The sequence below is a fragment of the Schistocerca gregaria genome, chromosome 2 (genome assembly GCF_023897955.1).
Source record: "Schistocerca gregaria isolate iqSchGreg1 chromosome 2, iqSchGreg1.2, whole genome shotgun sequence".
NCBI lineage: Eukaryota > Metazoa > Arthropoda > Insecta > Orthoptera > Acrididae > Schistocerca > Schistocerca gregaria.
The window spans coordinates 1,018,466,683-1,018,493,063 of NC_064921.1; the positions used below are offsets into that span (position 1 = coordinate 1,018,466,683).

General features: G+C 49.6%; 21 non-coding genes across 21 annotated transcripts; 10 read left to right on the forward strand and 11 right to left on the reverse strand.

The window, feature by feature from the left end:
* Positions 1 to 938: 938 nt before the first annotated feature.
* On the reverse strand, positions 939 to 1,010 carry Trnag-ccc (transfer RNA glycine (anticodon CCC)). The gene has a single exon. It is a non-coding gene; the product is annotated as a tRNA-Gly (tRNA).
* Positions 1,011 to 1,681: 671 nt separating this feature from the next.
* Trnal-uaa (transfer RNA leucine (anticodon UAA)) lies at positions 1,682 to 1,765 on the forward strand. Its single transcript has one exon. It is a non-coding gene; the product is annotated as a tRNA-Leu (tRNA).
* A 1,124-nt stretch (positions 1,766 to 2,889) lies between these two features.
* Positions 2,890 to 2,961, reverse strand: Trnag-ccc (transfer RNA glycine (anticodon CCC)). The gene has a single exon. It is a non-coding gene; the product is annotated as a tRNA-Gly (tRNA).
* A 671-nt stretch (positions 2,962 to 3,632) lies between these two features.
* Trnal-uaa (transfer RNA leucine (anticodon UAA)) lies at positions 3,633 to 3,716 on the forward strand. Its single transcript has one exon. It is a non-coding gene; the product is annotated as a tRNA-Leu (tRNA).
* Positions 3,717 to 4,840: 1,124 nt separating this feature from the next.
* Trnag-ccc (transfer RNA glycine (anticodon CCC)) lies at positions 4,841 to 4,912 on the reverse strand. Its single transcript has one exon. It is a non-coding gene; the product is annotated as a tRNA-Gly (tRNA).
* Positions 4,913 to 6,790: 1,878 nt separating this feature from the next.
* Positions 6,791 to 6,862, reverse strand: Trnag-ccc (transfer RNA glycine (anticodon CCC)). The gene has a single exon. It is a non-coding gene; the product is annotated as a tRNA-Gly (tRNA).
* Positions 6,863 to 7,533: 671 nt separating this feature from the next.
* On the forward strand, positions 7,534 to 7,617 carry Trnal-uaa (transfer RNA leucine (anticodon UAA)). Its single transcript has one exon. It is a non-coding gene; the product is annotated as a tRNA-Leu (tRNA).
* Positions 7,618 to 8,741: 1,124 nt separating this feature from the next.
* On the reverse strand, positions 8,742 to 8,813 carry Trnag-ccc (transfer RNA glycine (anticodon CCC)). Its single transcript has one exon. It is a non-coding gene; the product is annotated as a tRNA-Gly (tRNA).
* A 671-nt stretch (positions 8,814 to 9,484) lies between these two features.
* On the forward strand, positions 9,485 to 9,568 carry Trnal-uaa (transfer RNA leucine (anticodon UAA)). Its single transcript has one exon. It is a non-coding gene; the product is annotated as a tRNA-Leu (tRNA).
* A 1,124-nt stretch (positions 9,569 to 10,692) lies between these two features.
* On the reverse strand, positions 10,693 to 10,764 carry Trnag-ccc (transfer RNA glycine (anticodon CCC)). The gene has a single exon. It is a non-coding gene; the product is annotated as a tRNA-Gly (tRNA).
* Positions 10,765 to 15,335: 4,571 nt separating this feature from the next.
* Positions 15,336 to 15,419, forward strand: Trnal-uaa (transfer RNA leucine (anticodon UAA)). The gene has a single exon. It is a non-coding gene; the product is annotated as a tRNA-Leu (tRNA).
* A 1,124-nt stretch (positions 15,420 to 16,543) lies between these two features.
* Trnag-ccc (transfer RNA glycine (anticodon CCC)) lies at positions 16,544 to 16,615 on the reverse strand. Its single transcript has one exon. It is a non-coding gene; the product is annotated as a tRNA-Gly (tRNA).
* A 671-nt stretch (positions 16,616 to 17,286) lies between these two features.
* On the forward strand, positions 17,287 to 17,370 carry Trnal-uaa (transfer RNA leucine (anticodon UAA)). Its single transcript has one exon. It is a non-coding gene; the product is annotated as a tRNA-Leu (tRNA).
* A 1,124-nt stretch (positions 17,371 to 18,494) lies between these two features.
* Trnag-ccc (transfer RNA glycine (anticodon CCC)) lies at positions 18,495 to 18,566 on the reverse strand. Its single transcript has one exon. It is a non-coding gene; the product is annotated as a tRNA-Gly (tRNA).
* Positions 18,567 to 19,237: 671 nt separating this feature from the next.
* Positions 19,238 to 19,321, forward strand: Trnal-uaa (transfer RNA leucine (anticodon UAA)). The gene has a single exon. It is a non-coding gene; the product is annotated as a tRNA-Leu (tRNA).
* A 1,866-nt stretch (positions 19,322 to 21,187) lies between these two features.
* On the forward strand, positions 21,188 to 21,271 carry Trnal-uaa (transfer RNA leucine (anticodon UAA)). Its single transcript has one exon. It is a non-coding gene; the product is annotated as a tRNA-Leu (tRNA).
* Positions 21,272 to 22,395: 1,124 nt separating this feature from the next.
* Trnag-ccc (transfer RNA glycine (anticodon CCC)) lies at positions 22,396 to 22,467 on the reverse strand. Its single transcript has one exon. It is a non-coding gene; the product is annotated as a tRNA-Gly (tRNA).
* Positions 22,468 to 23,138: 671 nt separating this feature from the next.
* Trnal-uaa (transfer RNA leucine (anticodon UAA)) lies at positions 23,139 to 23,222 on the forward strand. Its single transcript has one exon. It is a non-coding gene; the product is annotated as a tRNA-Leu (tRNA).
* A 1,124-nt stretch (positions 23,223 to 24,346) lies between these two features.
* Trnag-ccc (transfer RNA glycine (anticodon CCC)) lies at positions 24,347 to 24,418 on the reverse strand. Its single transcript has one exon. It is a non-coding gene; the product is annotated as a tRNA-Gly (tRNA).
* Positions 24,419 to 25,089: 671 nt separating this feature from the next.
* On the forward strand, positions 25,090 to 25,173 carry Trnal-uaa (transfer RNA leucine (anticodon UAA)). Its single transcript has one exon. It is a non-coding gene; the product is annotated as a tRNA-Leu (tRNA).
* Positions 25,174 to 26,297: 1,124 nt separating this feature from the next.
* Positions 26,298 to 26,369, reverse strand: Trnag-ccc (transfer RNA glycine (anticodon CCC)). The gene has a single exon. It is a non-coding gene; the product is annotated as a tRNA-Gly (tRNA).
* Between the last annotated feature and the right edge of the window lie 12 nt (positions 26,370 to 26,381).

A 26,381-nucleotide genomic window follows, 5' to 3' on the forward strand; every position in this document is an offset into this window, starting at 1 on the left:
CCCGGATTCGATTCCTGGTAGCCGAACATACTTTTGTTTGCTGAGTCTTGGCTAGTCTCACGGCGCTTACGTTTTCTTTGTGTTGTGCTTTTTGGGTCCAAGCATCAAGAAAGCAAAAGTCAACGAAAACAGATACGTGGTTAAATGTCTGGCAGGGCAGTAATGAAGGTGGATGAGCCGGTGGACCGGGTATTGGACTGGTGACGTGGCTGAATTGCATCGCTCCTCAGCTCAGTACGTTAGAGCGTCGTGCTGTGAACACAAAGGCCATGTATTCGATAGCACTAAGTGCCATTTCATTTTTCTCTCATAAAAGACAGTGCTTCCTCCAGCGAGACACTGCCAGGTAAATACCAAGTGATGTGCACAAGAAGCAAGACGTCTGCACGTTTCGCGGCGTTGTCGATAACGGCCATACCACGCTGAGTGCAGCGGTTCTCGTCTGTTGATTGGAGTTAATAGCGGTTGGCCGTGTTTAGTACTTGGATGGGCGACCAGCTTGGAGCTCTACCTACATTTGGCTTCTTTCATTTTGCCTATTTACTTAGGTGTCGTCGCTGCTTAGCGATAATGATGCGGTCCAGCACGCTGACGCCACTCCTGCCTGTCGGTGCACTAAAGCGCGAATCTGTGGCCACAATAAAATGAAAGGTTCTGTCGTATGTTTGTCGGTTTTTGGTCTCTCGCAGTCGTTTCTCCCGCCTGCCCTCTACATATATGCCCATTTCCAAGCGTCAGCTCTCGCGTCAGCCGAGCAAAGTCGAGACAAGTCGACACATGGAGACACACGATGCTGTGAATCGAAATCCGGCGACTACCGCAATGGCGACACGGAGTGAGACGTGGGGCGAAGGAAAACTATTCGTACCACGACGGTTCTGTTTCGAGGATCGCGTTACGTTACTTGGAATAGCCCTAGAAGAAAAATGTACGTTTCGTGCGGTGGCCGGGAATCGAACCCGGATCAACTGCTTGGGAAGCAACCATGCTGACCGTTACACCACCACCGCCTTCCGTGCCGAGTCATTCACGCCGCGATGTATCGGCTACCCTCCTGCCACCAGAGGCCGAAGGCGAAGGCGCTGTAGGCGTTCAACGCCAGGGCAGAGGTTGGCACATCTGAACGCAGTGTGTAGGTGCTGCTAGCGTAAATAGAAGCACAACTGACAGCCGTTGGAAAACTGCCCTTTAATTTACAGCAGCATGATATAAGAAATATCTAATGTGACGTACGTACAGACGATCCAGAGACGATTGAGCTTAATTGTGCCAGTCCAGAAGTAGAAAGCGCCTAAGTATCACAATGTTAAGTTGGTTAGTTTGATCCTCGCCTGGAGCATATCATTAGCTTCCCCTGAGGGCGAAATACACAGCGTAGCCGTTGCTAGGGAACGGACTTTTATTGTCGTTCGTTGTTTTCTCCGCGCCAATGTGAAAATTGATAGTTAGAGTTCTGCTCGTTCCACTTAAGGCCGAAGGCGTCGGAAAACAACGGTGCCAGGCACCATATTTAAGTTCCGGGTGCCGACAGTGAGGGTGGGGTGTTACCTCACATCTCACAACTCGTTTTAAATACTCTAAAAAAACGTATTGTCTTCACACAAAAAAAACAAGAAAATTTTGCAGTCAGGCCCTGGAGATGTTTATAGAAACGATGGCAGCAGTGTGTTTCCACTCGCACGTCAGATTGTCCGAGCGGCCTAAGGCGCCAGATTTAAGCTCTGGTTCCCAAAAGGGAGCGTGGGTTCGAACCCCACATCTGACAATGAATTTTAAATATTCCAAACCTACCCGTTTCCTTCGTGCGGGAAAGGAAGTAAATTTCGCGCAAACAGGTTGAAGAGATATTATCAGTGACGGCAGTGATTATGGCGCTTGCCCTGCACGTCTGATTGTCTGGCCGTCAGAAGGAACGGAAAGCTGTTAGGAGGCATGGCTTTCAGCCAGGCAGACCGGATTCGATTCCTGGTAGCCGACCATACTTTTGTTTGCTGAGTCTTGGCTAGTCTCACGGCGCTTACGTTTTCTTTGTGTTGTGCTTTTTGGGTCCAAGCATCAAGAAAGCAAAAGTCAACGAAAACAGATACGTGGTTAAATGTCTGGCAGGGCAGTAATGAAGGTGGATGAGCCGGTGGACCGGGTATTGGACTGGTGACGTGGCTGAATTGCATCGCTCCTCAGCTCAGTACGTTAGAGCGTCGTGCTGTGAACACAGAGGCCATGTATTCGATAGCACTAAGTGCCATTTCATTTTTCTCTCATAAAAGACAGTGCTTCCTCCAGCGAGACACTGCCAGGTAAATACCAAGTGATGTGCACAAGAAGCAAGACGTCTGCACGTTTCGCGGCGTTGTCGATAACGGCCATACCACGCTGAGTGCAGCGGTTCTCGTCTGTTGATTGGAGTTAATAGCGGTTGGCCGTGTTTAGTACTTGGATGGGCGACCAGCTTGGAGCTCTACCTACATTTGGCTTCTTTCATTTTGCCTATTTACTTAGGTGTCGTCGCTGCTTAGCGATAATAATGCGGTCCAGCACGCTGACGCCACTCCTGCCTGTCGGTGCACTAAAGCGCGAATCTGTGGCCACAATAAAATGAAAGGTTCTGTCGTATGTTTGTCGGTTTTTGGTCTCTCGCAGTCGTTTCTCCCGCCTGCCCTCTACATATATGCCCATTTCCAAGTGTCAGCTCTCGCGTCAGCCGAGCAAAGTCGAGACAAGTCGACACATGGAGACACACGATGCTGTGAATCGAAATCCGGCGACTACCGCAATGGCGACACGGAGTGAGACGTGGGGCGAAGGAAAACTATTCGTACCACGACGGTTCTGTTTCGAGGATCGCGTTACGTTACTTGGAATAGCCCTAGAAGAAAAATGTACGTTTCGTGCGGTGGCCGGGAATCGAACCCGGATCAACTGCTTGGGAAGCAACCATGCTGACCGTTACACCACCACCGCCTTCCGTGCCGAGTCATTCACGCCGCGATGTATCGGCTACCCTCCTGCCACCAGAGGCCGAAGGCGAAGGCGCTGTAGGCGTTCAACGCCAGGGCAGAGGTTGGCACATCTGAACGCAGTGTGTAGGTGCTGCTAGCGTAAATAGAAGCACAACTGACAGCCGTTGGAAAACTGCCCTTATATTTACAGCAGTATGATATAAGAAATATCTAATGTGACATACGTACAGACGATCCAGAGACGATTGAGCATAATTGTGCCAGTCCAGAAGTAGAAAGCGCCAAAGTATCACAATGTTAAGTTGGTTAGTTTGATCCTCGCCTGGAGCATATCATTAGCATCCCCTGAGGGCGAAATACACAGCGTAGCCGTTGCTAGGGAACGGACTTTTATTGTCGTTCGTTGTTTTCTCCGCGCCAATGTGAAAATTGATAGTTAGAGTTCTGCTCGTTCCACTTAAGGCCGAAGGCGTCGGAAAACAACGGTGCCAGGCACCATATTTAAGTTCCGGGTGCCGACAGTGAGGGTGGGGTGTTACCTCACATCTCACAACTCGTTTTAAATACTCTAAAAAAACGTATTTTCTTCACACAAAAAAAACAAGAAAATTTTGCAGTCAGGCCCTGGAGATGTTTATAGAAACGATGGCAGCAGTGTGTTTCCACTCGCACGTCAGATTGTCCGAGCGGCCTAAGGCGCCAGATTTAAGCTCTGGTTCCCAAAAGGGAGCGTGGGTTCGAACCCCACATCTGACAATGAATTTTAAATATTCCAAACCTACCCGTTTCCTTCGTGCGGGAAAGGAAGTAAATTTCGCGCAAACAGGTTGAAGAGATATTATCAGTGACGGCAGTGATTATAGCGCTTGCCCTGCACGTCTGATTGTCTGGCCGTCAGAAGGAACGGAAAGCTGTTAGGAGGCATGGCTTTCCGCCAGGCAGCCCGGATTCGATTCCTGGTAGCCGAACATACTTTTGTTTGCTGAGTCTTGGCTAGTCTCACGGCGCTTACGTTTTCTTTGTGTTGTGCTTTTTGGGTCCAAGCATCAAGAAAGCAAAAGTCAACGAAAACAGATACGTGGTTAAATGTCTGGCAGGGCAGTAATGAAGGTGGATGAGCCGGTGGACCGGGTATTGGACTGGTGACGTGGCCGAATTGCATCGCTCCTCAGCTCAGTACGTTAGAGCGTCGTGCTGTGAACACAAAGGCCATGTATTCGATAGCACTAAGTGCCATTTCATTTTTCTCTCATAAAAGACAGTGCTTCCTCCAGCGAGACACTGCCAGGTAAATACCAAGTGATGTGCACAAGAAGCAAGACGTCTGCACGTTTCGCGGCGTTGTCGATAACGGCCATACCACGCTGAGTGCAGCGGTTCTCGTCTGTTGATTGGAGTTAATAGCGGTTGGCCGTGTTTAGTACTTGGATGGGCGACCAGCTTGGAGCTCTACCTACATTTGGCTTCTTTCATTTTGCCTATTTACTTAGGTGTCGTCGCTGCTTAGCGATAATGATGCGGTCCAGCACGCTGACGCCACTCCTGCCTGTCGGTGCACTAAAGCGCGAATCTGTGGCCACAATAAAATGAAAGGTTCTGTCGTATGTTTGTCGGTTTTTGGTCTCTCGCAGTCGTTTCTCCCGCCTGCCCTCTACATATATGCCCATTTCCAAGCGTCAGCTCTCGCGTCAGCCGAGCAAAGTCGAGACAAGTCGACACATGGAGACACACGATGCTGTGAATCGAAATCCGGCGACTACCGCAATGGCGACACGGAGTGAGACGTGGGGCGAAGGAAAACTATTCGTACCACGACGGTTCTGTTTCGAGGATCGCGTTACGTTACTTGGAATAGCCCTAGAAGAAAAATGTACGTTTCGTGCGGTGGCCGGGAATCGAACCCGGATCAACTGCTTGGGAAGCAACCATGCTGACCGTTACACCACCACCCCCTTCCGTGCCGAGTCATTCACGCCGCGATGTATCGGCTACCCTCCTGCCACCAGAGGCCGAAGGCGAAGGCGCTGTAGGCGTTCAACGCCAGGGCAGAGGTTGGCACATCTGAACGCAGTGTGTAGGTGCTGCTAGCGTAAATAGAAGCACAACTGACAGCCGTTGGAAAACTGCCCTTTAATTTACAGCAGCATGATATAAGAAATATCTAATGTGACGTACGTACAGACGATCCAGAGACGATTGAGCTTAATTGTGCCAGTCCAGAAGTAGAAAGCGCCTAAGTATCACAATGTTAAGTTGGTTAGTTTGATCCTCGCCTGGAGCATATCATTAGCTTCCCCTGAGGGCGAAATACACAGCGTAGCCGTTGCTAAGGAACGGACTTTTATTGTCGTTCGTTGTTTTCTCCGCGCCAATGTGAAAATTGATAGTTAGAGTTCTGCTCGTTCCACTTAAGGCCGAAGGCGTCGGAAAACAACGGTGCCAGGCACCATATTTAAGTTCCGGGTGCCGACAGTGAGGGTGGGGTGTTACCTCACATCTCACAACTCGTTTTAAATACTCTAAAAAAACGTATTTTCTTCACACAAAAAAACAAGAAAAGTTTGCAGTCAGGCCCTGGAGATGTTTATAGAAACGATGGCAGCAGTGTGTTTCCACTCGCACGTCAGATTGTCCGAGCGGCCTAAGGCGCCAGATTTAAGCTCTGGTTCCCAAAAGGGAGCGTGAGTTCGAACCCCACATCTTGCAATGAATTTTAAATATTCCAAACCTACCCGTTTCCTTCGTGCGGGAAAGGAAGTAAATTTCGCGCAAACAGGTTGAAGAGATATTATCAGTGACGGCAGTGATTATGGCGCTTGCCCTGCACGTCTGATTGTCTGGCCGTCAGAAGGAACGGAAAGCTGTTAGGAGGCATGGCTTTCAGCCAGGCAGCCCGGATTCGATTCCTGGTAGCCGAACATACTTTTGTTTGCTGAGTCTTGGCTAGTCTCACGGCGCTTACGTTTTCTTTGTGTTGTGCTTTTTGGGTCCAAGCATCAAGAAAGCAAAAGTCAACGAAAACAGATACGTGGTTAAATGTCTGGCAGGGCAGTAATGAAGGTGGATGAGCCGGTGGACCGGGTATTGGACTGGTGACGTGGCTGAATTGCATCGCTCCTCAGCTCAGTACGTTAGAGCGTCGTGCTGTGAACACAAAGGCCATGTATTCGATAGCACTAAGTGCCATTTCATTTTTCTCTCATAAAAGACAGTGCTTCCTCCAGCGAGACACTGCCAGGTAAATACCAAGTGATGTGCACAAGAAGCAAGACGTCTGCACGTTTCGCGGCGTTGTCGATAACGGCCATACCACGCTGAGTGCAGCGGTTCTCGTCTGTTGATTGGAGTTAATAGCGGTTGGCCGTGTTTAGTACTTGGATGGGCGACCAGCTTGGAGCTCTACCTACATTTGGCTTCTTTCATTTTGCCTATTTACTTAGGTGTCGTCGCTGCTTAGCGATAATGATGCGGTCCAGCACGCTGACGCCACTCCTGCCTGTCGGTGCACTAAAGCGCGAATCTGTGGCCACAATAAAATGAAAGGTTCTGTCGTATGTTTGTCGGTTTTTGGTCTCTCGCAGTCGTTTCTCCCGCCTGCCCTCTACATATATGCCCATTTCCAAGCGTCAGCTCTCGCGTCAGCCGAGCAAAGTCGAGACAAGTCGACACATGGAGACACACGATGCTGTGAATCGAAATCCGGCGACTACCGCAATGGCGACACGGAGTGAGACGTGGGGCGAAGGAAAACTATTCGTACCACGACGGTTCTGTTTCGAGGATCGCGTTACGTTACTTGGAATAGCCCTAGAAGAAAAATGTACGTTTCGTGCGGTGGCCGGGAATCGAACCCGGATCAACTGCTTGGGAAGCAACCATGCTGACCGTTACACCACCACCGCCTTCCGTGCCGAGTCATTCACGCCGCGATGTATCGGCTACCCTCCTGCCACCAGAGGCCGAAGGCGAAGGCGCTGTAGGCGTTCAACGCCAGGGCAGAGGTTGGCACATCTGAACGCAGTGTGTAGGTGCTGCTAGCGTAAATAGAAGCACAACTGACAGCCGTTGGAAAACTGCCCTTTAATTTACAGCAGCATGATATAAGAAATATCTAATGTGACGTACGTACAGACGATCCAGAGACGATTGAGCTTAATTGTGCCAGTCCAGAAGTAGAAAGCGCCTAAGTATCACAATGTTAAGTTGGTTAGTTTGATCCTCGCCTGGAGCATATCATTAGCTTCCCCTGAGGGCGAAATACACAGCGTAGCCGTTGCTAGGGAACGGACTTTTATTGTCGTTCGTTGTTTTCTCCGCGCCAATGTGAAAATTGATAGTTACAGTTCTGCTCGTTCCACTTAAGGCCGAAGGCGTCGGAAAACAACGGTGCCAGGCACCATATTTAAGTTCCGGGTGCCGACAGTGAGGGTGGGGTGTTACCTCACATCTCACAACTCGTTTTAAATACTCTAAAAAAACGTATTTTCTTCACACAAAAAAAACAAGAAAATTTTGCAGTCAGGCCCTGGAGATGTTTATAGAAACGATGGCAGCAGTGTGTTTCCACTCGCACGTCAGATTGTCCGAGCGGCCTAAGGCGCCAGATTTAAGCTCTGGTTCCCAAAAGGGAGCGTGGGTTCGAACCCCACATCTGACAATGAATTTTAAATATTCCAAACCTACCCGTTTCCTTCGTGCGGGAAAGGAAGTAAATTTCGCGCAAACAGGTTGAAGAGATATTATCAGTGACGGCAGTGATTATGGCGCTTGCCCTGCACGTCTGATTGTCTGGCCGTCAGAAGGAACGGAAAGCTGTTAGGAGGCATGGCTTTCAGCCAGGCAGCCCGGATTCGATTCCTGGTAGCCGAACATACTTTTGTTTGCTGAGTCTTGGCTAGTCTCACGGCGCTTACGTTTTCTTTGTGTTGTGCTTTTTGGGTCCAAGCATCAAGAAAGCAAAAGTCAACGAAAACAGATACGTGGTTAAATGTCTGGCAGGGCAGTAATGAAGGTGGATGAGCCGGTGGACCGGGTATTGGACTGGTGACGTGGCTGAATTGCATCGCTCCTCAGCTCAGTACGTTAGAGCGTCGTGCTGTGAACACAGAGGCCATGTATTCGATAGCACTAAGTGCCATTTCATTTTTCTCTCATAAAAGACAGTGCTTCCTCCAGCGAGACACTGCCAGGTAAATACCAAGTGATGTGCACAAGAAGCAAGACGTCTGCACGTTTCGCGGCGTTGTCGATAACGGCCATACCACGCTGAGTGCAGCGGTTCTCGTCTGTTGATTGGAGTTAATAGCGGTTGGCCGTGTTTAGTACTTGGATGGGCGACCAGCTTGGAGCTCTACCTACATTTGGCTTCTTTCATTTTGCCTATTTACTTAGGTGTCGTCGCTGCTTAGCGATAATAATGCGGTCCAGCACGCTGACGCCACTCCTGCCTGTCGGTGCACTAAAGCGCGAATCTGTGGCCACAATAAAATGAAAGGTTCTGTCGTATGTTTGTCGGTTTTTGGTCTCTCGCAGTCGTTTCTCCCGCCTGCCCTCTACATATATGCCCATTTCCAAGTGTCAGCTCTCGCGTCAGCCGAGCAAAGTCGAGACAAGTCGACACATGGAGACACACGATGCTGTGAATCGAAATCCGGCGACTACCGCAATGGCGACACGGAGTGAGACGTGGGGCGAAGGAAAACTATTCGTACCACGACGGTTCTGTTTCGAGGATCGCGTTACGTTACTTGGAATAGCCCTAGAAGAAAAATGTACGTTTCGTGCGGTGGCCGGGAATCGAACCCGGATCAACTGCTTGGGAAGCAACCATGCTGACCGTTACACCACCACCGCCTTCCGTGCCGAGTCATTCACGCCGCGATGTATCGGCTACCCTCCTGCCACCAGAGGCCGAAGGCGAAGGCGCTGTAGGCGTTCAACGCCAGGGCAGAGGTTGGCACATCTGAACGCAGTGTGTAGGTGCTGCTAGCGTAAATAGAAGCACAACTGACAGCCGTTGGAAAACTGCCCTTATATTTACAGCAGTATGATATAAGAAATATCTAATGTGACATACGTACAGACGATCCAGAGACGATTGAGCATAATTGTGCCAGTCCAGAAGTAGAAAGCGCCTAAGTATCACAATGTTAAGTTGGTTAGTTTGATCCTCGCCTGGAGCATATCTTTAGCATCCCCTGAGGGCGAAATACACAGCGTAGCCGTTGCTAGGGAACGGACTTTTATTGTCGTTCGTTGTTTTCTCCGCGCCAATGTGAAAATTGATAGTTAGAGTTCTGCTCGTTCCACTTAAGGCCGAAGGCGTCGGAAAACAACGGTGCCAGGCACCATATTTAAGTTCCGGGTGCCGACAGTGAGGGTGGGGTGTTACCTCACATCTCACAACTCGTTTTAAATACTCTAAAAAAACGTATTTTCTTCACACAAAAAAAACAAGAAAATTTTGCAGTCAGGCCCTGGAGATGTTTATAGAAACGATGGCAGCAGTGTGTTTCCACTCGCACGTCAGATTGTCCGAGCGGCCTAAGGCGCCAGATTTAAGCTCTGGTTCCCAAAAGGGAGCGTGGGTTCGAACCCCACATCTGACAATGAATTTTAAATATTCCAAACCTACCCGTTTCCTTCGTGCGGGAAAGGAAGTAAATTTCGCGCAAACAGGTTGAAGAGATATTATCAGTGACGGCAGTGATTATAGCGCTTGCCCTGCACGTCTGATTGTCTGGCCGTCAGAAGGAACGGAAAGCTGTTAGGAGGCATGGCTTTCAGCCAGGCAGCCCGGATTCGATTCCTGGTAGCCGAACATACTTTTGTTTGCTGAGTCTTGGCTAGTCTCACGGCGCTTACGTTTTCTTTGTGTTGTGCTTTTTGGGTCCAAGCATCAAGAAAGCAAAAGTCAACGAAAACAGATACGTGGTTAAATGTCTGGCAGGGCAGTAATGAAGGTGGATGAGCCGGTGGACCGGGTATTGGACTGGTGACGTGGCCGAATTGCATCGCTCCTCAGCTCAGTACGTTAGAGCGTCGTGCTGTGAACACAAAGGCCATGTATTCGATAGCACTAAGTGCCATTTCATTTTTCTCTCATAAAAGACAGTGCTTCCTCCAGCGAGACACTGCCAGGTAAATACCAAGTGATGTGCACAAGAAGCAAGACGTCTGCACGTTTCGCGGCGTTGTCGATAACGGCCATACCACGCTGAGTGCAGCGGTTCTCGTCTGTTGATTGGAGTTAATAGCGGTTGGCCGTGTTTAGTACTTGGATGGGCGACCAGCTTGGAGCTCTACCTACATTTGGCTTCTTTCATTTTGCCTATTTACTTAGGTGTCGTCGCTGCTTAGCGATAATGATGCGGTCCAGCACGCTGACGCCACTCCTGCCTGTCGGTGCACTAAAGCGCGAATCTGTGGCCACAATAAAATGAAAGGTTCTGTCGTATGTTTGTCGGTTTTTGGTCTCTCGCAGTCGTTTCTCCCGCCTGCCCTCTACATATATGCCCATTTCCAAGCGTCAGCTCTCGCGTCAGCCGAGCAAAGTCGAGACAAGTCGACACATGGAGACACACGATGCTGTGAATCGAAATCCGGCGACTACCGCAATGGCGACACGGAGTGAGACGTGGGGCGAAGGAAAACTATTCGTACCACGACGGTTCTGTTTCGAGGATCGCGTTACGTTACTTGGAATAGCCCTAGAAGAAAAATGTACGTTTCGTGCGGTGGCCGGGAATCGAACCCGGATCAACTGCTTGGGAAGCAACCATGCTGACCGTTACACCACCACCGCCTTCCGTGCCGAGTCATTCACGCCGCGATGTATCGGCTACCCTCCTGCCACCAGAGGCCGAAGGCGAAGGCGCTGTAGGCGTTCAACGCCAGGGCAGAGGTTGGCACATCTGAACGCAGTGTGTAGGTGCTGCTAGCGTAAATAGAAGCACAACTGACAGCCGTTGGAAAACTGCCCTTTAATTTACAGCAGCATGATATAAGAAATATCTAATGTGACGTACGTACAGACGATCCAGAGACGATTGAGCTTAATTGTGCCAGTCCAGAAGTAGAAAGCGCCTAAGTATCACAATGTTAAGTTGGTTAGTTTGATCCTCGCCTGGAGCATATCATTAGCTTCCCCTGAGGGCGAAATACACAGCGTAGCCGTTGCTAAGGAACGGACTTTTATTGTCGTTCGTTGTTTTCTCCGCGCCAATGTGAAAATTGATAGTTAGAGTTCTGCTCGTTCCACTTAAGGCCGAAGGCGTCGGAAAACAACGGTGCCAGGCACCATATTTAAGTTCCGGGTGCCGACAGTGAGGGTGGGGTGTTACCTCACATCTCACAACTCGTTTTAAATACTCTAAAAAAACGTATTTTCTTCACACAAAAAAAACAAGAAAAGTTTGCAGTCAGGCCCTGGAGATGTTTATAGAAACGATGGCAGCAGTGTGTTTCCGCTCGCACGTCAGATTGTCCGAGCGGCCTAAGGCGCCAGATTTAAGCTCTGGTTCCCAAAAGGGAGCGTGAGTTCGAACCCCACATCTTGCAATGAATTTTAAATATTCCAAACCTACCCGTTTCCTTCGTGCGGGAAAGGAAGTAAATTTCGCGCAAACAGGTTGAAGAGATATTATCAGTGACGGCAGTGATTATGGCGCTTGCCCTGCACGTCTGATTGTCTGGCCGTCAGAAGGAACGGAAAGCTGTTAGGAGGCATGGCTTTCAGCCAGGCAGCCCGGATTCGATTCCTGGTAGCCGAACATACTTTTGTTTGCTGAGTCTTGGCTAGTCTCACGGCGCTTACGTTTTCTTTGTGTTGTGCTTTTTGGGTCCAAGCATCAAGAAAGCAAAAGTCAACGAAAACAGATACGTGGTTAAATGTCTGGCAGGGCAGTAATGAAGATGGATGAGCCGGTGGACCGGGTATTGGACTGGTGACGTGGCTGAATTGCATCGCTCCTCAGCTCAGTACGTTAGAGCGTCGTGCTGTGAACACAAAGGCCATGTATTCGATAGCACTAAGTGCCATTTCATTTTTCTCTCATAAAAGACAGTGCTTCCTCCAGCGAGACACTGCCAGGTAAATCCCAAGTGATGTGCACAAGAAGCAAGACGTCTGCACGTTTCGCGGCGTTGTCGATAACGGCCATACCACGCTGAGTGCAGCGGTTCTCGTCTGTTGATTGGAGTTAATAGCGGTTGGCCGTGTTTAGTACTTGGATGGGCGACCAGCTTGGAGCTCTACCTACATTTGGCTTCTTTCATTTTGCCTATTTACTTAGGTGTCGTCGCTGCTTAGCGATAATAATGCGGTCCAGCACGCTGACGCCACTCCTGCCTGTCGGTGCACTAAAGCGCGAATCTGTGGCCACAATAAAATGAAAGGTTCTGTCGTATGTTTGTCGGTTTTTGGTCTCTCGCAGTCGTTTCTCCCGCCTGCCCTCTACATATATGCCCATTTCCAAGCGTCAGCTCTCGCGTCAGCCGAGCAAAGTCGAGACAAGTCGACACATGGAGACACACGATGCTGTGAATCGAAATCCGGCGACTACCGCAATGGCGACACGGAGTGAGACGTGGGGCGAAGGAAAACTATTCGTACCACGACGGTTCTGTTTCGAGGATCGCGTTACGTTACTTGGAATAGCCCTAGAAGAAAAATGTACGTTTCGTGCGGTGGCCGGGAATCGAAACCGGATCAACTGCTTGGGAAGCATCATGCTGACCGTTACACCACCACCGCCTTGCGTGCCGAGTCATTCACGCCGCGATGTATCGGCTACCCTCCTGCCACCAGAGGCCGAAGGCGAAGGCGCTGTAGGCGTTCAACGCCAGGGCAGAGGTTGGCACATCTGAACGCAGTGTGTAGGTGCTGCTAGCGTAAATAGAAGCACAACTGACAGCCGTTGGAAAACTGCCCTTTAATTTACAGCAGCATGATATAAGAAATATCTAATGTGACGTACGTACAGACGATCCAGAGACGATTGAGCTTAATTGTGCCAGTCCAGAAGTAGAAAGCGCCTAAGTATCACAATGTTAAGTTGGTTAGTTTGATCCTCGCCTGGAGCATATCATTAGCTTCCCCTGAGGGCGAAATACACAGCGTAGCCGTTGCTAAGGAACGGACTTTTATTGTCGTTCGTTGTTTTCTCCGCGCCAATGTGAAAATTGATAGTTAGAGTTCTGCTCGTTCCACTTAAGGCCGAAGGCGTCGGAAAACAACGGTGCCAGGCACCATATTTAAGTTCCGGGTGCCGACAGTGAGGGTGGGGTGTTACCTCACATCTCACAACTCGTTTTAAATACTCTAAAAAAACGTATTTTCTTCACACAAAAAAAACAAGAAAAGTTTGCAGTCAGGCCCTGGAGATGTTTATAGAAACGATGGCAGCAGTGTGTTTCCACTCGCACGTCAGATTGTCCGAGCGGCCTAAGGCGCCAGATTTAAGCTCTGGTTCCCAAAAGGGAGCGTGAGTTCGAACCCCACATCTTGCAATGAATTTTAAATATTCCAAACCTACCCGTTTCCTTCGTGCGGGAAAGGAAGTAAATTTCGCGCAAACAGGTTGAAGAGATATTATCAGTGACGGCAGTGATTATGGCGCTTGCCCTGCACGTCTGATTGTCTGGCCGTCAGAAGGAACGGAAAGCTGTTAGGAGGCATGGCTTTCAGCCAGGCAGCCCGGATTCGATTCCTGGTAGCCGAACATACTTTTGTTTGCTGAGTCTTGGCTAGTCTCACGGCGCTTACGTTTTCTTTGTGTTGTGCTTTTTGGGTCCAAGCATCAAGAAAGCAAAAGTCAACGAAAACAGATACGTGGTTAAATGTCTGGCAGGGCAGTAATGAAGGTGGATGAGCCGGTGGACCGGGTATTGGACTGGTGACGTGGCTGAATTGCATCGCTCCTCAGCTCAGTACGTTAGACCGTCGTGCTGTGAACACAAAGGCCATGTATTCGATAGCACTAAGTGCCATTTCATTTTTCTCTCATAAAAGACAGTGCTTCCTCCAGCGAGACACTGCCAGGTAAATACCAAGTGATGTGCACAAGAAGCAAGACGTCTGCACGTTTCGCGGCGTTGTCGATAACGGCCATACCACGCTGAGTGCAGCGGTTCTCGTCTGTTGATTGGAGTTAATAGCGGTTGGCCGTGTTTAGTACTTGGATGGGCGACCAGCTTGGAGCTCTACCTACATTTGGCTTCTTTCATTTTGCCTATTTACTTAGGTGTCGTCGCTGCTTAGCGATAATAATGCGGTCCAGCACGCTGACGCCACTCCTGCCTGTCGGTGCACTAAAGCGCGAATCTGTGGCCACAATAAAATGAAAGGTTCTGTCGTATGTTTGTCGGTTTTTGGTCTCTCGCAGTCGTTTCTCCCGCCTGCCCTCTACATATATGCCCATTTCCAAGCGTCAGCTCTCGCGTCAGCCGAGCAAAGTCGAGACAAGTCGACACATGGAGACACACGATGCTGTGAATCGAAATCCGGCGACTACCGCAATGGCGACACGGAGTGAGACGTGGGGCGAAGGAAAACTATTCGTACCACGACGGTTCTGTTTCGAGGATCGCGTTACGTTACTTGGAATAGCCCTAGAAGAAAAATGTACGTTTCGTGCGGTGGCCGGGAATCGAAACCGGATCAACTGCTTGGGAAGCATCATGCTGACCGTTACACCACCACCGCCTTGCGTGCCGAGTCATTCACGCCGCGATGTATCGGCTACCCTCCTGCCACCAGAGGCCGAAGGCGAAGGCGCTGTAGGCGTTCAACGCCAGGGCAGAGGTTGGCACATCTGAACGCAGTGTGTAGGTGCTGCTAGCGTAAATAGAAGCACAACTGACAGCCGTTGGAAAACTGCCCTTTAATTTACAGCAGCATGATATAAGAAATATCTAATGTGACGTACGTACAGACGATCCAGAGACGATTGAGCATAATTGTGCCAGTCCAGAAGTAGAAAGCGCCTAAGTATCACAATGTTAAGTTGGTTAGTTTGATCCTCGCCTGGAGCATATCATTAGCTTCCCCTGAGGGCGAAATACACAGCGTAGCCGTTGCTAAGGAACGGACTTTTATTGTCGTTCGTTGTTTTCTCCGCGCCAATGTGAAAATTGATAGTTACAGTTCTGCTCGTTCCACTTAAGGCCGAAGGCGTCGGAAAACAACGGTGCCAGGCACCATATTTAAGTTCCGGGTGCCGACAGTGAGGGTGGGGTGTTACCTCACATCTCACAACTCGTTTTAAATACTCTAAAAAAACGTATTTTCTTCACACAAAAAAAACAAGAAAATTTTGCAGTCAGGCCCTGGAGATGTTTATAGAAACGATGGCATTAGTGTGTTTCCACTCGCACGTCAGATTGTCCGAGCGGCCTAAGGCGCCAGATTTAAGCTCTGGTTCCTAAAAGGGAGCGTGGGTTCGAACCCCACATCTGACAATGAATTTTAAATATTCCAAACCTACCCGTTTCCTTCGTGCGGGAAAGGAAGTAAATTTCGCGCAAACAGGTTGAAGAGATATTATCAGTGACGGCAGTGATTATGGCGCTTGCCCTGCACGTCTGATTGTCTGGCCGTCAGAAGGAACGGAAAGCTGTTAGGAGGCATGGCTTTCAGCCAGGCAGCCCGGATTCGATTCCTGGTAGCCGAACATACTTTTGTTTGCTGAGTCTTGGCTAGTCTCACGGCGCTTACGTTTTCTTTGTGTTGTGCTTTTTGGGTCCAAGCATCAAGAAAGCAAAAGTCAACGAAAACAGATACGTGGTTAAATGTCTGGCAGGGCAGTAATGAAGGTGGATGAGCCGGTGGACCGGGTATTGGACTGGTGACGTGGCCGAATTGCATCGCTCCTCAGCTCAGTACGTTAGAGCGTCGTGCTGTGAACACAAAGGCCATGTATTCGATAGCACTAAGTGCCATTTCATTTTTCTCTCATAAAAGACAGTGCTTCCTCCAGCGAGACACTGCCAGGTAAATACCAAGTGATGTGCACAAGAAGCAAGACGTCTGCACGTTTCGCGGCGTTGTCGATAACGGCCATACCACGCTGAGTGCAGCGGTTCTCGTCTGTTGATTGGAGTTAATAGCGGTTGGCCGTGTTTAGTGCTTGGATGGGCGACCAGCTTGGAGCTCTACCTACATTTGGCTTCTTTCATTTTGCCTATTTACTTAGGTGTCGTCGCTGCTTAGCGATAATGATGCGGTCCAGCACGCTGACGCCACTCCTGCCTGTCGGTGCACTAAAGCGCGAATCTGTGGCCACAATAAAATGAAAGGTTCTGTCGTATGTTTGTCGGTTTTTGGTCTCTCGCAGTCGTTTCTCCCGCCTGCCCTCTACATATATGCCCATTTCCAAGCGTCAGCTCTCGCGTCAGCCGAGCAAAGTCGAGACAAGTCGACACATGGAGACACACGATGCTGTGAATCGAAATCCGGCGACTACCGCAATGGCGACACGGAGTGAGACGTGGGGCGAAGGAAAACTATTCGTACCACGACGGTTCTGTTTCGAGGATCGCGTTACGTTACTTGGAATAGCCCTAGAAGAAAAATGTACGTTTCGTGCTGTGGCCGGGAATCGAACCCGGATCAACTGCTTGGGAAGCAACCATGCTGACCGTTACACCACCACCGCCTTGCGTGCCGAGTCATTCACGCCGCGATGTATCGGCTACCCTCCTGCCACCAGAGGCCGAAGGCGAAGGCGCTGTAGGCGTTCAACGCCAGGGCAGAGGTTGGCACATCTGAACGCAGTGTGTAGGTGCTGCTAGCGTAAATAGAAGCACAACTGACAGCCGTTGGAAAACTGCCCTTTAATTTACAGCCGCATGATATAAGAAATATCTAATGTGACGTACGTACAGACGATCCAGAGACGATTGAGCATAATTGTGCCAGTCCAGAAGTAGAAAGCGCCTAAGTATCACAATGTTAAGTTGGTTAGTTTGATCCTCGCCTGGAGCATATCATTAGCTTCCCCTGAGGGCGAAATACACAGCGTAGCCGTTGCTAGGGAACGGACTTTTATTGTCGTTCGTTGTTTTCTCCACGCCAATGTGAAAATTGATAGTTAGAGTTCTGCTCGTTCCACTTAAGGCCGAAGGCGTCGGAAAACAACGGTGCCAGGCACCATATTTAAGTTCCGGGTGCCGACAGTGAGGGTGGGGTGTTACCTCACATCTCACAACTCGTTTTAAATACTCTAAAAAAACGTATTTCCTTCACACAAAAAAAACAAGCAAATTTCGCAGCCAGGCCCTGGAGATGTTTATAGAAACGATGGCAGCAGTGTGTTTCCGCTCGCACGTCAGATTGGCCGAGTGGTCTAAGGCGCCAGATTTAAGCTCTGGTTCCCGAAAGGGAGCGTGGGTTCGAACCCCACATCTGACAATGAATTTTAAATATTCCAAACCTACCCGTTTCCTTCGTGCGGGAAAGGAAGTAAATTTCGCGCAAACAGGTTGAAGAGATATTATCAGTGACGGCAGTGATTATGGCGCTTGCCCTGCACGTCTGATTGTCTGGCCGTCAGAAGGAACGGAAAGCTGTTAGGAGGCATGGCTTTCAGCCAGGCAGCCCGGATTCGATTCCTGGTAGCCGAACATACTTTTGTTTGCTGAGTCTTGGCTAGTCTCACGGCGCTTACGTTTTCTTTGTGTTGTGCTTTTTGGGTCCAAGCATCAAGAAAGCAAAAGTCAACGAAAACAGATACGTGGTTAAATGTCTGGCAGGGCAGTAATGAAGGTGGATGAGCCGGTGGACCGGGTATTGGACTGGTGACGTGGCTGAATTGCATCGCTCCTCAGCTCAGTACGTTAGAGCGTCGTGCTGTGAACACAAAGGCCATGTATTCGATAGCACTAAGTGCCATTTCATTTTTCTCTCATAAAAGACAGTGCTTCCTCCAGCGAGACACTGCCAGGTAAATACCAAGTGATGTGCACAAGAAGCAAGACGTCTGCACGTTTCGCGGCGTTGTCGATAACGGCCATATCACGCTGAGTGCAGCGGTTCTCGTCTGTTGATTGGAGTTAATAGCGGTTGGCCGTGTTTAGTACTTGGATGGGCGACCAGCTTGGAGCTCTACCTACATTTGGCTTCTTTCATTTTGCCTATTTACTTAGGTGTCGTCGCTGCTTAGCGATAATAATGCGGTCCAGCACGCTGACGCCACTCCTGCCTGTCGGTGCACTAAAGCGCGAATCTGTGGCCACAATAAAATGAAAGGTTCTGTCGTATGTTTGTCGGTTTTTGGTCTCTCGTAGTCGTTTCTCCCGCCTGCCCTCTACATATATGCCCATTTCCAAGCGTCAGCTCTCGCGTCAGCCGAGCAAAGTCGAGACAAGTAGACACATGGAGACACACGATGCTGTGAATCGAAATCCGGCGACTACCGCAATGGCGACACGGAGTGAGACGTGGGGCGAAGGAAAACTATTCGTACCACAACGGTTCTGTTTCGAGGATCGCGTTACGTTACTTGGAATAGCCCTAGAAGAAAAATGTACGTTTCGTGCAGTGGCCGGGAATCGAACCCGGATCAACTGCTTGGGAAGCAACCATGCTGACCGTTACACCACCACCGCCTTGCGTGCCGAGTCATTCACGCCGCGATGTATCGGCTACCCTCCTGCCACCAGAGGCCGAAGGCGAAGGCGCTGTAGGCGTTCAACGCCAGGGCAGAGGTTGGCACATCTGAACGCAGTGTGTAGGTGCTGCTAGCGTAAATAGAAGCACAACTGACAGCCGTTGGAAAACTGCCCTTTAATTTACAGCCGCATGATATAAGAAATATCTAATGTGACGTACGTACAGACGATCCAGAGACGATTGAGCATAATTGTGCCAGTCCAGAAGTAGAAAGCGCCTAAGTATCACAATGTTAAGTTGGTTAGTTTGATCCTCGCCTGGAGCATATCATTAGCTTCCCCTGAGGGCGAAATACACAGCGTAGCCGTTGCTAGGGAACGGACTTTTATTGTCGTTCGTTGTTTTCTCCACGCCAATGTGAAAATTGATAGTTACAGTTCTGCTCGTTCCACTTAAGGCCGAAGGCGTCGGAAAACAACGGTGCCAGGCACCATATTTAAGTTCCGGGTGCCGACAGTGAGGGTGGGGTGTTACCTCACATCTCACAACTCGTTTTAAATACTCTAAAAAAACGTATTTCCTTCACACAAAAAAAACAAGCAAATTTCGCAGTCAGGCCCTGGAGATGTTTATAGAAACGATGGCAGCAGTGTGTTTCCGCTCGCACGTCAGATTGGCCGAGCGGTCTAAGGCGCCAGATTTAAGCTCTGGTTCCCGAAAGGGAGCGTGGGTTCGAACCCCACATCTGACAATGAATTTTAAATATTCCAAACCTACCCGTTTCCTTCGTGCGGGAAAGGAAGTAAATTTCGCGCAAACAGGTTGAAGAGATATTATCAGTGACGGCAGTGATTATGGCGCTTGCCCTGCACGTCTGATTGTCTGGCCGTCAGAAGGAACGGAAAGCTGTTAGGAGGCATGGCTTTCAGCCAGGCAGCCCGGATTCGATTCCTGGTAGCCGAACATACTTTTGTTTGCTGAGTCTTGGCTAGTCTCACGGCGCTTACGTTTTCTTTGTGTTGTGCTTTTTGGGTCCAAGCATCAAGAAAGCAAAAGTCAACGAAAACAGATACGTGGTTAAATGTCTGGCAGGGCAGTAATGAAGGTGGATGAGCCGGTGGTCCGGGTATTGAACTGGTGACGTGGCTGAATTGCATCGCTCCTCAGCTCAGTACGTTAGAGCGTCGTGCTGTGAACACAAAGGCCATGTATTCGATAGCACTAAGTGCCATTTCATTTTTCTCTCATAAAAGACAGTGCTTCCTCCAGCGAGACACTGCCAGGTAAATACCAAGTGATGTGCACAAGAAGCAAGACGTCTGCACGTTTCGCGGCGTTGTCGATAACGGCCATACCACGCTGAGTGCAGCGGTTCTCGTCTGTTGATTGGAGTTAATAGCGGTTGGCCGTGTTTAGTACTTGGATGGGCGACCAGCTTGGAGCTCTACCTACATTTGGCTTCTTTCATTTTGCCTATTTACTTAGGTGTCGTCGCTGCTTAGCGATAATAATGCGGTCCAGCACGCTGACGCCACTCCTGCCTGTCGGTGCACTAAAGCGCGAATCTGTGGCCACAATAAAATGAAAGGTTCTGTCGTATGTTTGTCGGTTTTTGGTCTCTCGCAGTCGTTTCTCCCGCCTGCCCTCTACATATATGCCCATTTCCAAGCGTCAGCTCTCGCGTCAGCCGAGCAAAGTCGAGACAAGTCGACACATGGAGACACACGATGCTGTGAATCGAAATCCGGCGACTACCGCAATGGCGACACGGAGTGAGACGTGGGGCGAAGGAAAACTATTCGTACCACGACGGTTCTGTTTCGAGGATCGCGTTACGTTACTTGGAATAGCCCTAGAAGAAAAATGTACGTTTCGTGCGGTGGCCGGGAATCGAAACCGGATCAACTGCTTGGGAAGCATCATGCTGACCGTTACACCACCACCGCCTTGCGTGCCGAGTCATTCACGCCGCGATGTATCGGCTACCCTCCTGCCACCAGAGGCCGAAGGCGAAGGCGCTGTAGGCGTTCAACGCCAGGGCAGAGGTTGGCACATCTGAACGCAGTGTGTAGGTGCTGCTAGCGTAAATAGAAGCACAACTGACAGCCGTTGGAAAACTGCCCTTTAATTTACAGCAGCATGATATAAGAAATATCTAATGTGACGTACGTACAGACGATCCAGAGACGATTGAGCATAATTGTGCCAGTCCAGAAGTAGAAAGCGCCTAAGTATCACAATGTTAAGTTGGTTAGTTTGATCCTCGCCTGGAGCATATCATTAGCTTCCCCTGAGGGCGAAATACACAGCGTAGCCGTTGCTAAGGAACGGACTTTTATTGTCGTTCGTTGTTTTCTCCGCGCCAATGTGAAAATTGATAGTTACAGTTCTGCTCGTTCCACTTAAGGCCGAAGGCGTCGGAAAACAACGGTGCCAGGCACCATATTTAAGTTCCGGGTGCCGACAGTGAGGGTGGGGTGTTACCTCACATCTCACAACTCGTTTTAAATACTCTAAAAAAACGTATTTTCTTCACACAAAAAAAACAAGAAAATTTTGCAGTCAGGCCCTGGAGATGTTTATAGAAACGATGGCATTAGTGTGTTTCCACTCGCACGTCAGATTGTCCGAGCGGCCTAAGGCGCCAGATTTAAGCTCTGGTTCCTAAAAGGGAGCGTGGGTTCGAACCCCACATCTGACAATGAATTTTAAATATTCCAAACCTACCCGTTTCCTTCGTGCGGGAAAGGAAGTAAATTTCGCGCAAACAGGTTGAAGAGATATTATCAGTGACGGCAGTGATTATGGCGCTTGCCCTGCACGTCTGATTGTCTGGCCGTCAGAAGGAACGGAAAGCTGTTAGGAGGCATGGCTTTCAGCCAGGCAGCCCGGATTCGATTCCTGGTAGCCGAACATACTTTTGTTTGCTGAGTCTTGGCTAGTCTCACGGCGCTTACGTTTTCTTTGTGTTGTGCTTTTTGGGTCCAAGCATCAAGAAAGCAAAAGTCAACGAAAACAGATACGTGGTTAAATGTCTGGCAGGGCAGTAATGAAGGTGGATGAGCCGGTGGACCGGGTATTGGACTGGTGACGTGGCCGAATTGCATCGCTCCTCAGCTCAGTACGTTAGAGCGTCGTGCTGTGAACACAAAGGCCATGTATTCGATAGCACTAAGTGCCATTTCATTTTTCTCTCATAAAAGACAGTGCTTCCTCCAGCGAGACACTGCCAGGTAAATACCAAGTGATGTGCACAAGAAGCAAGACGTCTGCACGTTTCGCGGCGTTGTCGATAACGGCCATACCACGCTGAGTGCAGCGGTTCTCGTCTGTTGATTGGAGTTAATAGCGGTTGGCCGTGTTTAGTGCTTGGATGGGCGACCAGCTTGGAGCTCTACCTACATTTGGCTTCTTTCATTTTGCCTATTTACTTAGGTGTCGTCGCTGCTTAGCGATAATGATGCGGTCCAGCACGCTGACGCCACTCCTGCCTGTCGGTGCACTAAAGCGCGAATCTGTGGCCACAATAAAATGAAAGGTTCTGTCGTATGTTTGTCGGTTTTTGGTCTCTCGCAGTCGTTTCTCCCGCCTGCCCTCTACATATATGCCCATTTCCAAGCGTCAGCTCTCGCGTCAGCCGAGCAAAGTCGAGACAAGTCGACACATGGAGACACACGATGCTGTGAATCGAAATCCGGCGACTACCGCAATGGCGACACGGAGTGAGACGTGGGGCGAAGGAAAACTATTCGTACCACGACGGTTCTGTTTCGAGGATCGCGTTACGTTACTTGGAATAGCCCTAGAAGAAAAATGTACGTTTCGTGCTGTGGCCGGGAATCGAACCCGGATCAACTGCTTGGGAAGCAACCATGCTGACCGTTACACCACCACCGCCTTGCGTGCCGAGTCATTCACGCCGCGATGTATCGGCTACCCTCCTGCCACCAGAGGCCGAAGGCGAAGGCGCTGTAGGCGTTCAACGCCAGGGCAGAGGTTGGCACATCTGAACGCAGTGTGTAGGTGCTGCTAGCGTAAATAGAAGCACAACTGACAGCCGTTGGAAAACTGCCCTTTAATTTACAGCCGCATGATATAAGAAATATCTAATGTGACGTACGTACAGACGATCCAGAGACGATTGAGCATAATTGTGCCAGTCCAGAAGTAGAAAGCGCCTAAGTATCACAATGTTAAGTTGGTTAGTTTGATCCTCGCCTGGAGCATATCATTAGCTTCCCCTGAGGGCGAAATACACAGCGTAGCCGTTGCTAGGGAACGGACTTTTATTGTCGTTCGTTGTTTTCTCCACGCCAATGTGAAAATTGATAGTTAGAGTTCTGCTCGTTCCACTTAAGGCCGAAGGCGTCGGAAAACAACGGTGCCAGGCACCATATTTAAGTTCCGGGTGCCGACAGTGAGGGTGGGGTGTTACCTCACATCTCACAACTCGTTTTAAATACTCTAAAAAAACGTATTTCCTTCACACAAAAAAAACAAGCAAATTTCGCAGCCAGGCCCTGGAGATGTTTATAGAAACGATGGCAGCAGTGTGTTTCCGCTCGCACGTCAGATTGGCCGAGTGGTCTAAGGCGCCAGATTTAAGCTCTGGTTCCCGAAAGGGAGCGTGGGTTCGAACCCCACATCTGACAATGAATTTTAAATATTCCAAACCTACCCGTTTCCTTCGTGCGGGAAAGGAAGTAAATTTCGCGCAAACAGGTTGAAGAGATATTATCAGTGACGGCAGTGATTATGGCGCTTGCCCTGCACGTCTGATTGTCTGGCCGTCAGAAGGAACGGAAAGCTGTTAGGAGGCATGGCTTTCAGCCAGGCAGCCCGGATTCGATTCCTGGTAGCCGAACATACTTTTGTTTGCTGAGTCTTGGCTAGTCTCACGGCGCTTACGTTTTCTTTGTGTTGTGCTTTTTGGGTCCAAGCATCAAGAAAGCAAAAGTCAACGAAAACAGATACGTGGTTAAATGTCTGGCAGGGCAGTAATGAAGGTGGATGAGCCGGTGGACCGGGTATTGGACTGGTGACGTGGCTGAATTGCATCGCTCCTCAGCTCAGTACGTTAGAGCGTCGTGCTGTGAACACAAAGGCCATGTATTCGATAGCACTAAGTGCCATTTCATTTTTCTCTCATAAAAGACAGTGCTTCCTCCAGCGAGACACTGCCAGGTAAATACCAAGTGATGTGCACAAGAAGCAAGACGTCTGCACGTTTCGCGGCGTTGTCGATAACGGCCATATCACGCTGAGTGCAGCGGTTCTCGTCTGTTGATTGGAGTTAATAGCGGTTGGCCGTGTTTAGTACTTGGATGGGCGACCAGCTTGGAGCTCTACCTACATTTGGCTTCTTTCATTTTGCCTATTTACTTAGGTGTCGTCGCTGCTTAGCGATAATAATGCGGTCCAGCACGCTGACGCCACTCCTGCCTGTCGGTGCACTAAAGCGCGAATCTGTGGCCACAATAAAATGAAAGGTTCTGTCGTATGTTTGTCGGTTTTTGGTCTCTCGTAGTCGTTTCTCCCGCCTGCCCTCTACATATATGCCCATTTCCAAGCGTCAGCTCTCGCGTCAGCCGAGCAAAGTCGAGACAAGTAGACACATGGAGACACACGATGCTGTGAATCGAAATCCGGCGACTACCGCAATGGCGACACGGAGTGAGACGTGGGGCGAAGGAAAACTATTCGTACCACAACGGTTCTGTTTCGAGGATCGCGTTACGTTACTTGGAATAGCCCTAGAAGAAAAATGTACGTTTCGTGCAGTGGCCGGGAATCGAACCCGGATCAACTGCTTGGGAAGCAACCATGCTGACCGTTACACCACCACCGCCTTGCGTGCCGAGTCATTCACGCCGCGATGTATCGGCTACCCTCCTGCCACCAGAGGCCGAAGGCGAAGGCGCTGTAGGCGTTCAACGCCAGGGCAGAGGTTGGCACATCTGAACGCAGTGTGTAGGTGCTGCTAGCGTAAATAGAAGCACAACTGACAGCCGTTGGAAAACTGCCCTTTAATTTACAGCCGCATGATATAAGAAATATCTAATGTGACGTACGTACAGACGATCCAGAGACGATTGAGCATAATTGTGCCAGTCCAGAAGTAGAAAGCGCCTAAGTATCACAATGTTAAGTTGGTTAGTTTGATCCTCGCCTGGAGCATATCATTAGCTTCCCCTGAGGGCGAAATACACAGCGTAGCCGTTGCTAAGGAACGGACTTTTATTGTCGTTCGTTGTTTTCTCCGCGCCAATGTGAAAATTGATAGTTACAGTTCTGCTCGTTCCACTTAAGGCCGAAGGCGTCGGAAAACAACGGTGCCAGGCACCATATTTAAGTTCCGGGTGCCGACAGTGAGGGTGGGGTGTTACCTCACATCTCACAACTCGTTTTAAATACTCTAAAAAAACGTATTTTCTTCACACAAAAAAAACAAGAAAATTTTGCAGTCAGGCCCTGGAGATGTTTATAGAAACGATGGCATTAGTGTGTTTCCACTCGCACGTCAGATTGTCCGAGCGGCCTAAGGCGCCAGATTTAAGCTCTGGTTCCTAAAAGGGAGCGTGGGTTCGAACCCCACATCTGACAATGAATTTTAAATATTCCAAACCTACCCGTTTCCTTCGTGCGGGAAAGGAAGTAAATTTCGCGCAAACAGGTTGAAGAGATATTATCAGTGACGGCAGTGATTATGGCGCTTGCCCTGCACGTCTGATTGTCTGGCCGTCAGAAGGAACGGAAAGCTGTTAGGAGGCATGGCTTTCAGCCAGGCAGCCCGGATTCGATTCCTGGTAGCCGAACATACTTTTGTTTGCTGAGTCTTGGCTAGTCTCACGGCGCTTACGTTTTCTTTGTGTTGTGCTTTTTGGGTCCAAGCATCAAGAAAGCAAAAGTCAACGAAAACAGATACGTGGTTAAATGTCTGGCAGGGCAGTAATGAAGGTGGATGAGCCGGTGGACCGGGTATTGGACTGGTGACGTGGCCGAATTGCATCGCTCCTCAGCTCAGTACGTTAGAGCGTCGTGCTGTGAACACAAAGGCCATGTATTCGATAGCACTAAGTGCCATTTCATTTTTCTCTCATAAAAGACAGTGCTTCCTCCAGCGAGACACTGCCAGGTAAATACCAAGTGATGTGCACAAGAAGCAAGACGTCTGCACGTTTCGCGGCGTTGTCGATAACGGCCATACCACGCTGAGTGCAGCGGTTCTCGTCTGTTGATTGGAGTTAATAGCGGTTGGCCGTGTTTAGTGCTTGGATGGGCGACCAGCTTGGAGCTCTACCTACATTTGGCTTCTTTCATTTTGCCTATTTACTTAGGTGTCGTCGCTGCTTAGCGATAATGATGCGGTCCAGCACGCTGACGCCACTCCTGCCTGTCGGTGCACTAAAGCGCGAATCTGTGGCCACAATAAAATGAAAGGTTCTGTCGTATGTTTGTCGGTTTTTGGTCTCTCGCAGTCGTTTCTCCCGCCTGCCCTCTACATATATGCCCATTTCCAAGCGTCAGCTCTCGCGTCAGCCGAGCAAAGTCGAGACAAGTCGACACATGGAGACACACGATGCTGTGAATCGAAATCCGGCGACTACCGCAATGGCGACACGGAGTGAGACGTGGGGCGAAGGAAAACTATTCGTACCACGACGGTTCTGTTTCGAGGATCGCGTTACGTTACTTGGAATAGCCCTAGAAGAAAAATGTACGTTTCGTGCTGTGGCCGGGAATCGAACCCGGATCAACTGCTTGGGAAGCAACCATGCTGACCGTTACACCACCACCGCCTTGCGTGCCGA